We start from the raw sequence: 14,142 nt of genomic DNA on the forward strand, positions 1-14,142 counted from the left end.
CTGGTCATGGGACCCGAGAAACCCATACGAAACCAACACTTGGTACCGATACGTCAAATTCACTGTGAGATCGCACACACAGGAGGGCTGCTATGTGTGTTCCAAACTCCCGCCGTCCTCCACACAAGTTCACTTGGAGGCCAGAGCAATGAATGTCGCTGAAGCGAAATGCATGGCATCCATGGGAGGAGTTGGATATCAACACCGTGCTGTCACAGTCAGTGACGCCGACCCGTCCCGCCCCGGACTTGCGGAAGGTACCTGTGATCAGCTTTTCTGGACAAATCTCAATGTGACTGTTAAAGGACGAACACTGCCGCAGGTGGCCTTCACAGACCGGCCACCTGGAGTGAACTATACGTGTTACATCCAAGGAAGTGAGACCCACAAATGCATTGACAGAGACTGCTCTCCAGGAGGGAACTGGATGGGAGCTTTGGACATCGCCACTGAGTGTCAGGATAAGAGAGCCATTTCAGGTGGTGAGGGCTCTCCGACCAACATGGCTGCACCATCAAACGGAACATACTTCATACAGAATGGCTGGTGGCTTTGTGGTCACAAGGTTTATCCGATGCTGCCCGCCAACTGGACAGGAGTGTGTGCACCAGTGTGGGTGACAGACCACACCTACAGGACACAACATCGTCAGCTGACGACAGCACACAACTCTTCTGGACGTCGACGCAGGGCGATTACAACCTTTGACCCCCATGACCCTGTCTGGGGTGCGAATGTTCCGGACGACCATAAAATATGGCCTGTCGGAAACGAAGTTGTTCATGCGCTTTTTCCTTGGATCGGAGTTGGGAAACAATCTCTCTTCATCGAGACGCTGAACTATCGTTTTCAATCCTTTGTGAATCTCTCACTGCAAGTCGATGATGGACAAAATGGAGAGATCCAGGCTATTAGACTAATGGTCTTGCAAAACAGGATGGTTCTAGACTTGATGACGGCAGCACAAGGTGGTGTGTGCCACATCATTGGGACTTCCTGTTGCACATACATTCCAGGAGATAACGACACGCACATCAAGGAAGCCATGAACTCACTGAGGAATTTACAGCAGGCCATGTCGGAGGATAACATCCCACATCAATGGGATTTCTTTTCATGGCTATTCTCTGGCGCTTGGTGGCAGTTGCTGTTGAAACTTGTGACTCCTGTGCTTGCTGTGCTGGTATTGTTGTGCTTGTTTACGACCTGTGTTATCCCATGTTTGAAGTCTGCTGTGACAAGGTTTGTGTCTTCTACCGTGGCACAAGTACATATACAACTTCTCAGAGATGATGGATGTGATGACTATGATGTGCTGCGAGATGTGGATTGCGTAGAATGCTGTTTAGCTCAGCATTATTTTACAGAAACTTGATGATTTGATCATCGAAAATGCCTTGCAAGTGATGGGTACAATGATGTACTGTTTCTGTGTTTTTCTTTTTCTTTTTTATTGATAGCATTCTGGTCGCCTAAGGCAGAGGGACCGTGTAACTCTTTTCCTGCATTTAATCTAGCCGCAGGTTTTTCAGTTGCACACAAACTTTGGACTGGAGTATTGAGGGAAATACCTCGTCTTCACTGGGAATTATTGCTGTCATTGTATTTTCTTTCTTATGTTTGATTGATCGGGATTGACATACTCATATGATAAAACAGGAGGGATATGTTAGGGTTTGCAGAATATCTTCATCGTATGATTATGTTGGAATGTAACCTGTAATAATTAATTTACCTAGCTTGTCCTGTCTTAACAAAAGTAGTAGACCAAAGTGCTAAGATCTTTTCACCTGATTGACTAGTTGCAGAGGAAGCAATCAAAGTTGCTTTGTTTACACAAAGTCGTAAAAGGCCCCCTGCTATGCTTTGATCAGCAGGGAAGCGGCTTCACCCCATCCTGTGTTCCCACACCCCCACTTTCAACCCCACTCTGTTTCTTCTCAATAAATATGCACCTGATGAGGCCTGAGTCAGACTTCATTCGACCATCGCTGTAAGCACAGCGACGAGTGAACTCTCCACCTGCAGGTGTCTGAAACGACTAACTTGTCTCCAGTGTGGTTCTTGCAAAATAAGTTAGAGTGAGCACTACCCTAACAAGTGACAGTTTTTTACCGCTAAAAAGGCCGCTTCAAGCTACTTCAAGTCTGCTCCAAGCTTGTAATTTTTGGAACTTGAAACTTGGAATTTAGAAAACAAACTTTAGTTTACTTCTTTGAACCCTTTATGTTGAAACCTTAGTTGAATTACAAACAATTTGGATTTGTACCTGTGTGCCACCTGTTTGCCTGCTTGCCATTCCCTCTCCCCCCTTTCCTTGCTTGGCCTACCACCTTTGCCTGCCTGCCATTGCCTCTCTCCCTCGACCTGCCTGCCTGCCTGCCTGCCATTGCCTCTCTCCCTCGGCCTGCATGCCTGCTTGCCTCCATTTTGGACATTCTACCTCCACATTCAAAAGGGTATGAGCAACAGCTGTACAGTGTTTTAAGATAAGCGTGTGACCAGAACTATACAACATCTAACCTTTGAAATTTAAACTGAACTGAAACTGACACATTAAGTAAAAAACTTTCATGAAGTGCTTAGAACATGGAAACTCCACTTGAAATAGGATTTGTTTGACAATGGAATGTGGATTCATTTGAATTGTGTGTAGCCACACACTTGGATCTACTGGATTTTGGAACACATCCTTGGATTGAAATGGAATTTCCGGTGTTATCATCACTTTAATCGAAATTGTTTGAAGATGTCTCGGTCTGAGTCACCTGAAGTTGAAGATTCTCACACAGATGATGTTAATGTGCAAATCATGGCTGAACAGCTGTTGAGGCAGCACATTGCAACCCGAAAGGGAAAACTGAGTTTTTGCACAAGAAAACAAAATGAGTTAAAGCAATTTATGGATAATGCCAGCGTTGCTGATATGGACAAAGGCATTAATGATCTTATTGATGCACTGGATGAATTTGACAAAGCTCATGTGTTGGTGCAAGACATGTTGGCTGGTTATGAAAGGCAAGAAGATCATGTCCAATGGTATGAACCAAAAAAGAAGTCTGTCTTATATTTTCTTGAAAATGCACAGACATTCAAAGGCAGTCTGTCTCAGCCATTACCTGTTGTCCCCCCTATGGACAGTGCTTCTAATACACCCAGAAAGTCAGGTAGTTCTTCTAAATCAGGGGCATCATTACTGTCATCAGCTCGTGTAAAGATTGAAGCAGAAAAGGCAGCTCTTCTGGAACGTGCTGCTGGGCTAAAGAAAAAACACGCTCTTGAGCTGCAAAGAATGCAACTGCAAGGTGGAATAGAACAGAGCGCCATAGAAATTGACATTGCTGCAGCAAACGCAAAAGTGAAAGAGGCTCCGTTTGTCGATCAGAACCCATGGATAGCATGAATTCTTACCTGGAGGCACATGGAAAAAATGTAAAGGAAACTTATGTAGAACCGGCGATTTCAATTGAATATGCAAATATACATACTGTCCCCAAGACTCCTCTTCAAATGCTTACAGCACAAAGACAAACCCAATTCCCCTACCAATTACCTTCTAAGCAACCTCAGACTACAGCTGCCACCTCCATAACAGCCGGTGTAGCAGCCCCTTCCATTCCTACAGCTGCTGCTTCCACTCCCAATATAGTAGCAGCTACCTCTGCTCCCACTGTGGTAGTAGCCACCCCTGCCCTCATGACTGCAGCAGCTAATCTAACCTCACACTCTGCACAGCCAATTACAAATAGCGGTTTAAGTGACATTGTAAACCTCTTTATGCAGCAACAGCGGTTATCTTTGCTTCCCACTAGGGATATACCTGTTTTTGATGGGGAACCTTTGAACTTTAGGCCTTTTATGCAAGCATTCGTGCATGGAATTGAAAATAAGGCCATAAGTAATCAAGACCGCTTGTATTACCTGGAGCAATACACTTCTGGCCAATCAAAAGAACTGGTGAGAAGCTGTTTGCATATGAGTGCCGGTGATGGGTACGCAGAGGCTAAACGATTGCTGGAGTACCATTATGGTGACAAGATAAAGCTCACTAATGCGTACATGGAGTAAGCCATGAACTGGAGCACCATTAAGGCAGAAGACGGAAAGGCATTGTACAGTTATGCACTCTTCCTTCGAGCATGCTGCAACCTGTCTCGAAGTCTGCAAGATATGGAGGAGCTTAGTCTACCCTCTAACCTGAGGCTTCTTGTCTCAAAGCTTCCTATTAAGTTGAGGGAAAGATGGCGGTCTAGAGCATTTGACATCATGAAGCAGAGACAAACGAAGGCTACTTTTTCTAACCTGGTTATCTTTATTGAAAGACATGCCAGGATCCTCTCTTTGGTGACATCCAACAGCCACTTTCCAAAAGAAGTTCTTGCAACCTAAACCCACATCAGATTCCAAGCTTCCATTTAAAAGCAAAGGTAGTTTTGTAACTGCTGTGGCAAATACTTCCGCCTCTGCCAAAAGTGATGTCCCCAAGCAACAATCTGCTAATAACAAGTCTCCTGTTACAAGCAGTTGTGCAATTTGTAATGAAACGCATTCATTGACTTCATGTAAAGAGTTGCTCTCTAAGACACATGAAGAGCGTGTTGAAATATCGAAGAGAAAAGGTGTCTGTTTTGGCTGTTTGGTAAAGGGCCACTTGAGCAAAGATTGTAAACGGCGCCTTACTTGTTCTCTGTGTTCTAAAAGGCATCCAGACATACTGCATATTCAAAGGACAGCTGATGGAATCACAGACCACAAGGGGAACCCCAGTGGATCTGAAATGGCAATAAATAGTGGATTGGTCTCACTGGAAAATGGAAGCATTGGATCTAGTGACGATCACTGCACATTAGCTATAGAGGCTTTGCAGCTGACGTCATCAGCCGCGCACATTAGCTTGGCGGCCATCTTGCCGGTCAACATTTCAGTGCCAGTCAACGACTCACACGCTTTCTTGTTACATCTGCTGCTATTTGAGCTTGAAAATGCCGGAAACCTGCTGTGCTGTTGGATGTAGCAATAGACGAGGCGATAAACCTTCTATCATCCAAAAACGCGATAAATGGATCGCGGCGATTCGTCGTGAACGATGGAAACCTACGATTTACACAAGGATATGCAATCATATCAGGTATGTAAACTATTCACCCCTGATTTGTTTCACAAAATGCGAAATAATACAATATGGGATGATACAAATATGATTGTTGAAAATGCTGGGTGCATTTTTAGAAAGGCAGCAAGAGCAGCAAGGCAGGGAATGGGATGATTTCTTCAGTTCAACCCCCCCCCTCCGTTTTTATTTTTTGTTTATTTTTTCATGATGCTTCATCTGATTGGCTTGAAAATCATATTGGAGTTGAACAATTAATTCTCATGAGTGAATGCATTAGGAAATTTCAAAAGAAATTATTATGAACCTTGTGAAACAATTTTTTTTTAATGAAGCATTTTTGAACAAGAGGCTTTTTGTTACTTCATTTGGCACAAGGTAAAATCTACATTGATAAAGTTTTCAAGCCATTGGCACAAGGTTAAAATTTTTATTGGTTAAGTTTTCAAGCCAATCAGATGAGGCATCATGCAAAAATAAACAAAAAATAAAAATGGTAGCAACTTGAACAGACCGGTACAGTTTACTGAATGATTTCACTCTATTGAGGTTTTTAATATGTCAAGTTATGAAATGCCATTACGAAACAAACTGAACTGGGTATATCCCCTTCAACAACGTGCTTAATTATTTATGGTAGTCATTATGAATAATGTGATTGTTTAATTGTTTCAGGTGCAGAAAGCGAAGATCCACTATCCCCAGACTATGTGCCAAGTATATTTGAGCATACCCAGTCACCTCACAAACGAAAACTCAAATGTTCATTGAAGATCTTTGAGAGAAGACAAAATCTCAAGCAGCGCAAGAGAGACCGCGAGAGGGCATTGGCAGCAGCAGCAGCACTTGTCAATATTTCCCAGTCTGTCCCTTGTGAAAATGATCAACTACCCGCTGGTGAAGATGTGATGTTGCTTGGCCCCTGGACTCTTCTTCAACCGCAGATATCTGAAAAACATTTTAATAAAAATTGTTTTCACTATGATTAGATTATTTGTAACAGGTTGGAGAACAATAAATTATTTATGATATATATATTAATTACTAAGTGCAAAAAAAATACAAACCTGCTCTCTGGTAATGGAATGTAACTTTTCCAGCTCTGACCGGCATTTTAGTGCAAGTTCATCTGGGCTGAGTTTCATATTGCCAGAATCGTACAGCTGTGAGAGAGGTACAGGAAGCTTTCGCTTCACTGCCATTGGCACAAAGTTGTCAGCATAGTCAGGGACAATGCTCAAAATTGCTGGTCTTCCACCGCATTCAGACAAAGCCTTGTAAAAGGCAGCTTTCTGCTCTTCAGTTGGTGGAGGAACATTCAGCAGTTTTCTCGCAGCACTTTCCTCAGGAGTTGAAACTTCTGACTTTCGTTTCTGGGCTGGACGGGCAAAATCGATATTGCATCCTTCAGCATATTCTATGTGCGATGCTGATGGTTTCAGCCACTGACAAGGTAGTGATGTGCATGAAGTGGCCGTCTTCATACGTATTAATGTCTCCAGGGCGAACAGGGATGCTGCTGAATGTGAACATGTTTCACCCAATCCAGCCATGCAGGTACAGTGGCAGCACAGGATCTGACCATCTTTCGCTATTGCTACCCAAGGTCTGAGGGGAGGATCATTCATCCGTTGAGAGTGTTTTACCTGAAACAGATAATATGACATACCTTATATTATTATCAGTCCCTAATTTGGATATAATATACAAGGCTAGACCTCTTACTGTCCATTTATGCATATTTTACCTGGCATTTGGTAAATTTTCTCATGAATCATTCATTAAATTGGCTTGAAAATTTAAACCTGGTTCATTTTGAGCAAGAGACCAAAAGGAATTATCAAGCATGAATTCTAAAAAGTATTTTTGTAGAAATTGTTGCATAAGCTCTATATTGAATAGTTGGAAATTATGTAATGTTTTATTGTAGGAATTAATTTCTCAGATTTCAATATGATATTTTCCTTACCTTGGTCATGAGAAGAAATCGATTCTGTTTGGAATCTGCCATATCAGCCCATCATGCACAAAACCTGCTGTAAAATACTTGTAGGCATCCAGACTCTTGTATGCCATAAGGTCCTTTCCAGTGTACGGAGATGGTGAATCGACGAGGTAATTATAAATATCTGGATATGAGAGATCAGGCAGGTCGGCTGTTGCAAAATGCTCAGGTGATTTTAGCATGCTTCTCGGTAAAAGGTACGGATCCGTTGTGCCAACAGGGTTCAACTTCTCTCTGTAACGTTTCTTGGATTCTTCATCCAAATGCCCAACTTCATTGGATAGCAAATCAGCCATAATTCGGATGAAATCGGTGAAAATGTAGCGCAGAAATCAAACTGAATCTGTACGAACACGTAGGAACGAGCTGACCGGTTGACCGCCAAGATGGCGGCATAACACAAAATCACGTGATAAAACCACGTGACTGCAAAGCCTCTATTGTACCCGTTCAAGTGAAGCTGAGTAATTCCAACCATGTTGTCCAGACGTATGCATTCCTTGATCCAGGCAGCTCCGCCACATTTTGCACTGAGAGTCTCCGACGACGACTCAATGCAAGAGGAATAAATCACAGGATCCTTTTGCGAACTATGGGTCAAGAAAAACCCACCAACAGCATCGTCGTCAGTGGCTTAGAAGTAAGCAGTCTGGAAGGGGAAATTTTCTATGGATTGCCCGATGTTTACACACAGAAAGAAATTCCAGTCAGCAAAGACCACATACCAAAGCAGAAGGATTTGAAGAAATGGCCACAGTTGAAGGATGTATTTCTGCCTACCATTGATGCTGACATCGATCTCTTGATTGGAACAAATGTGCCCAAACTCATGGAGTCATGGAGGGTGATTAATAGCAACGGCAATGGGCCCTTTGCAACCAAAACCCTGCTGGGCTGGGTTGTCAGTGGTCTCCTCCATGATGAGCACACAAGTCTGAGTAAGCAAGGCAAGCCATATGTTTACACCAATCGGATTTCTGTGGAAATTGTACGTGACCTTCTGGTGCAGCAACTCAACCATGACTTTCCGGAGAGTGCATATGGAAAAGGAAGAAATGTCTCAAGAGGATCTGAGATTTCTAAACATAATGAACACCTCAGTCAAAGTACAAGATGGACACTATCAATTGCCGCTGCCATTTAAAGGACATCCCAGAATGCCCAACAACCGTATGATGGCAGAGCAGCGGGCTGAGCCTTTGAAGCGCAAGTTTGGAAGGAACACTATTTTTAGGGAAGAATACGCATTGTTCATGAACACCATGTTGAAATGTGGACATGCTGAACTCTTACCCAAACAGGAAGAGTCAATACAGAATGGCAAAGACCGGTACATACCCCACCGTGGAACGTCATCCCAAAAGAGGAAACTTGCGAGTGGTTTTTGATTGCTCCGCATCTTACCAAGGAACATCTCTCAACAATGAACTCTTGAAGGGCCCAAATCTTACAAACTCCTTAATTGGTGTCCTGCTGTGTTTCTGTCATGGGGAATGTAGCCATACTGGCAGATGTAGAGAAGATGTATTATCAGGTAAAGATACCACCAGAGCATGTTGACTTTTTGCGCTTCTTGTGGTGGGAGGATGGCAACACGTCTCAGCCTCTCATGGAATACAGGATGACAGTGCATATCTTCGGAGCAACATCATCAGCCAGTTCAAGATTCAAGAGTTTTTTATTCGCCATGTTTGAGCGTGCCAAACAAGGAATTTGACTTCGGTAAATCACAGCCTCTGTTCAACATTTAGGTGACTAACAACACTCAGGACATGTGAAAAATGGCAAATATTCTCAGACATCCCCTGATCTTAAACTCCCAAGAGGGCAAGGAAGAACTCAAAACTCCAGCTAGGGGAACTGCAAAACCTTGAGAAGAGACCACAGATGGGAAGGTCCCTTATCCAGGATGACCAGGCTGCAATGGATGCAGAGAGGACACAAAGTACAAACAGTGTAGACAAATTCAAAAAAGGTGTGGAGAGCAGGATGTTATTGCACAGTAATGGCTCTGAGACTCTAAGAGTGGTGTGAGTTCATCAGAGCAACAGCCTGGGGGAAGAAGCTGTCTCTGTGTCTGCTGGTTTTGGCGTACCGAGCTCTATAACGCCGTCCGGAGGGGAGTAGTTCAAACAGACTGCAACCTGGGTGAGAAGGGTCTGTAGAGATGTTCCTTGCACGTTTCCTGTTGTGCCAGTTATGCCTTAAAGAAGACAGCTGAGGATAACAAAGGCAGCTTTTCAGCTGAAGCAGTGAACACAGTCCTCAACTTTTATGTTGATGATTTGCTGAAGTCCGTGGATACAGAGACCGATGCCATTCAACTGTGCAAGGAGTTGAAAGCTCTGTGCGCAGCAGGAGGTTTCAATCTCACCAAGTGGTCCAGTAACAGCCGAAACGTCCTGGTCCACATTCCTGAATGCGAAATGGCTAAGGGAGTGAAGGACTTGGACCTAGACCTGGACGACCTGCCACTAGAAAGGGCCCTTGGTGTGCACTGGAGTGCAGAAGATGATGTCTTCAAATTCCACGTGGCTCTCAAAGAGCTACCATGCACCAGGCGAGGCATCCTGTCCACGGTTAGTTCAATCTATGACCCGCTAGGATTTCTTGCCCCAGTGACTTTTCCAGCAAAACATCTGCTGCAGGAACTTTGCAGGCTGAACCTTACCTGGGACGAAGACATACCGAACACTCATGCACAATCCTGGAAACGTTGGCTGCATAGCCTTAGGACTCTCACAGCCTTCAACATCACCCGCAGTTTTAAACCCATGAACTTCGGAAAAGTTGAACATGCACAATTGCACCACTTTTGCGATGCAAGTGAAGTAGGATATGGCATGGTGACGTATCTGAGGTTGGTCAGCAGTAAGGAGCAGGTACATGTGAAGTTTGTGATGGGGAAATCAAGAGCGGCACCGTTGAAATTTATGACAATCCCACGTCTGGAGCTGACTGCTGCAGTGCTGGCAGTTCGTGTAGAACGGATGCTCGTAGATGAATTAAAAATGGACCTGGAACCATCCGTGTTTTGGACAGACTGTGTTGAAATACATAAAGAATGACAATAGACGATTTCACACGTTCGTTGCGAATCGCGTAAATGCAATCAGAAGCAGGTCTGATGTATCACAGTGGAAACACATTCCTGGAAAATTGAACCCAGCAGACTATGCATCACGCGGATTAAACACTGCAGACTTTCTGAAAAGCAACAACTGGATCATCCATCCATCCATCCATCCATCCATCCATCCATCCATCCATCCATCCATCCATCCATCCATCCATCCATCCATCCATCCATCCATCCATCTTCTTCCGCTTATCCGGGGTCGGGTCGCGGGGGCAGCAGCTTCAGGAGGGACTCCCAGACTTCCCTCTCCCCAGCTACTTCATCTAGCTCATCCCGGGGGATCCCAAGGCGTTCCCAGGCCAGCCGAGAGACATAGTCTCTCCAGCGCGTCCTGGGTCGTCCCCGGGGTCTCCTACCGGTGGGACATGCCCGGAACACCTCCCCAGGGAGGCGTCCAGGAGGCATCCTGATGAGATGCCCGAGCCACCTCATCTGGCTCCTCTCAACGTGGAGGAGTAGCGACTCTACTCCGAGTCTCTCCCGGATGACCGAACTTCTCACCCTATCTCTAAGGGAGAGCCCGGACATCCTGCGGAGAAAACTCATTTCGGCCGCTTGTATCCGGGATCTCGTTCTTTCGGTCACGACCCATAGCTCGTGACCATAGGTGAGGGTAGGAGCGTAAATCGACCGGTAAATTGAGAGCTTTGCCTTTTGGCTCAGCTCTCTCTTTACCACGACGGACCGGTACAGAGTCCGCATTACTGCCGACGCTGCACCGATCCGCCTGTCGATCTCACGCTCCATCCTCCCCTCACTCGTGAACAAGACCCCAAGATACTTAAACTCCTCCACTTGGGGCAGGATCTCATCCCCGATCCGGAGAGGGCATTCCACCCTTTTCCGATCGAGGACCATGGACTCGGATTTGGAGGTGCTGACCCTCATCCCGACCGCTTCACACTCGGCTGCGAACCGCTCCAGTGAGAGCTGGAGATCACGGCCTGAAGAAGCCAACAGCACAACGTCGTCTGCAAAAAGCAGAGACGCGATGCTGAGGTCCCCAAACCGGACACCCTCAACGCCTCGGCTGCACCTAGAAATTCTGTCCATAAAAATTATGAACAGAATCTGTGACAAAGGGCAGCCTTGGCGGAGTCCAACCCTCACTGGGAACGAATCCGACTTACTGCCGGAAATGCGGACCACACTCTGGCATCGGTGATACAGGGACCGAACCGCCCTTATCAGTTGGCTCGGTACCCCGTACTCCCGAAGCACCGCCCACAGAACCTCCCGAGGGACACGGTCGAACGCCTTCTCCAAGTCCACAAAACACATGTGGACTGGTTGGGCGAACTCCCATGCACCCTCGAGGATCCTGTTGAGGGTGAAGAGCTGGTCCACTGTTCCACGGCCAGGACGAAAGCCACACTGTTCCTCCTGAATCCGAGGTTCGACCTCCCGACGGACCCTCCTCTCCAGCACCCCTGAATAGACCTTACCAGGGAGGCTGAGGAGTGTAATTCCCCTGTAATTGGAACACACCCTCCGGTCCCCCTTCTTAAAGAGGGGAACCACCACCCCAGTCTGCCAATCCAGAGGCACTGTCCCCGATGTCCACGCGATGCTGTAGAGACGTGTCAGCCATGACAGCCCCACAACATCCAGAGCCCTTAAGAAATCCGGGCGGATCTCATCCACCCCCGGGGCCTTGCCACCGAGGAGTTTTTGAACTACCTCAGTGACTTCAACCCCAGAGATTGGAGAGTCCGCCTCAGAGTCCCCAGGCCCTGCTTCCACAATGGAAGGCGTGTAGGTGGAATTGAGGAGGTCTTCGAAGTATTCTCCCCACCGACACACGACGTCCCGAGTCGAGGTCAGCAGCACGCCATCTCCACTGTAAACAGTGTTGACGTTGCACTGCTTCCCCCTCCTGAGACGCCGGATGGTGGACCAGAATTTCCTCTAAGCCGTCCGGAAGTCATTCTCCATGGCCTCGCCGAACTCCTCCCACGCCCGGGTTTTTGCCTCAGCAACCGCCGAAGCCGCGTTCCGCTTGGCCACCCGGTACCTGTCAGCTGCCTCCGGAGTCCCGCAGGCCAAAACGGCCCGATAGGACTCCTTCTTCAGCTTGACGGCATCCCTTACCGCCGGTGTCCACCAGCGGGTTCGGGGATTGCCGCCACGACAGGCACCAATGACCTTACGGCCACAGCTCCGGTCGGCCGCCTCAACAATGGAGGCGCGGAGCAAGGTCCACTCGGACTCAATGTCCCCCGCCTCCCCCGGGACGTGGGAAAAGCTCTGCCGGAGGTGGGAGTTGAAGCTCTTCCTGACAGGGGATTCCGCCAGACGTTCCCAGCAGACCCTCACAGAACGTTTGGGTCTGCCAGGTCGGACCGGCATCTTCCCCCACCATTGGAGCCAACCCACCACCAGGTGGTGATCAGTTGACAGCTCCGCCCCTCTCTTCGCCCGAGTGTCCAAAACATGCGGCCGCAAATCCGATGACACGACTACAAAGTCGATCATCGAACTGCGGCCTAGGGTGTCCTGGTGCCAAGTGCACACATGGACACCCTTATGTTTGAACATGGTGTTCATTATTGAAAATCCGTGTCGAGCACAGAAGTCCAACAATAGAACACCGCTCGGGTTCAGATCGGGGGGGCCGTTCCTCCCAATCACGCCCTTCCAGGTCTCACTGTCATTGCCCACGTGAGCATTGAAGTCACCCAGTAGAACGACGGAGTCCCCAGAAGGAGCGCTCTCCAGCACTTCCTCCAGGGACTCCAAGAAGGGTGGGTACTCTGAGCTGCCGTTTGGTGCATAGACACAAACAACAGTCAGGACCCGTCCCCCCACCCGAAGGCGGAGGGAGGCTACCCTCTCGTTCACCGGGGTGAACCCCAATGTGCAGGCGCCCAGCCGGGGGGCAATAAGTATACCCACACCTGCTCGACGCCTCTCACCGTGGGCAACTCCAGAGTGGAAGAGAGTCCAGCCCCTCTCGAGAGGGCTTGTACCGGAACCCAAACTGTGCGTGGAGGCAAGTCCGACTATATCTAGTCGGAACTTTTCTGCCTCGCACACCAGCTCGGGCTCCTTTCCAGCCAGAGAGGTGACATTCCATGTCCCAAGAGCCAGCTTCTGCAGCCGGGGATCAGACCACCAAGGTCCCTGCCTTTGGCCGCCGCCCAGCTTGCAATGCACCCGACCCCTTTGGCCCCTCCCACAGGTGGTGAGCCCATGGGAAGGGGGACCCACGTTTCCTTTTCGGGCTGAGCCCGGCCGGGCCCCATGGGCGAAGGCCCGGCCACCAGACGCTCGCCTTCGAGCCCCGCCTCCAGGCCTGGCTCCAGAGGGGGGCCCCGGTGACCCGCGTCCGGGCGAGGGAAAACGTGATCCATTAATTTTTTTCATCATAAGGGGCTGATGAGCCGTGCTTTGTCTGGCCCCTCACCTAGGACCCGTTTGCCATGGGTGACCCTACCAGGGGCATGAAGCCCCAGACAACATGGCTCCTAGGATCATAGGGGCACGCAAACCCCTCCACCACGATAAGGTGACGACTCACGGAGGGACCAACAACTGGATCAATGGTCCCAAATTCTTGAAAGACTTAACCCAGCACTGGCCCAACGTACCTGTCGACCTTGCTATTCCTCCAGATGACTCAGAGTTGAGAAGAGAAGTTCCCTCCTCCCCCACCGTCTGTTGTCTTCCGGGTTAGAGCAACGCTGGCGTCAGATCTGTTGACTGCCGCTTCTGTCCCGGACCGTGTCCGTTACTTGTTTTTCGTTTTCCCGTTTTCAGTGCACCCGTCTCTTCTTTTATTTTTCTCGTGTTGTCTTCCGTCCACCTCGCATCCCCGCAGCTCCGCTCTCACCTATCTGTTTCCTCTCCCTCGGACTACCAGCTACGTTAGCCAGCTAGCCAACAGCC

The 14,142-nt window shown here is 47.9% G+C and overlaps 1 long non-coding RNA gene across 1 annotated transcript; it reads right to left on the minus strand.

The window, feature by feature from the left end:
- Positions 1-6,016: 6,016 nt before the first annotated feature.
- LOC119121721 lies at positions 6,017-7,409 on the minus strand. Its single transcript, XR_005097737.1, has 4 exons — positions 7,388-7,409; positions 6,858-6,876; positions 6,178-6,756; positions 6,017-6,058 (listed from the first exon to the last, which is right to left on the minus strand). It is a non-coding gene; the product is annotated as an uncharacterized LOC119121721 (long non-coding RNA).
- Between the last annotated feature and the right edge of the window lie 6,733 nt (positions 7,410-14,142).

This window comes from Syngnathus acus, chromosome 4, assembly GCF_901709675.1.
Source record: "Syngnathus acus chromosome 4, fSynAcu1.2, whole genome shotgun sequence".
NCBI lineage: Eukaryota > Metazoa > Chordata > Actinopteri > Syngnathiformes > Syngnathidae > Syngnathus > Syngnathus acus.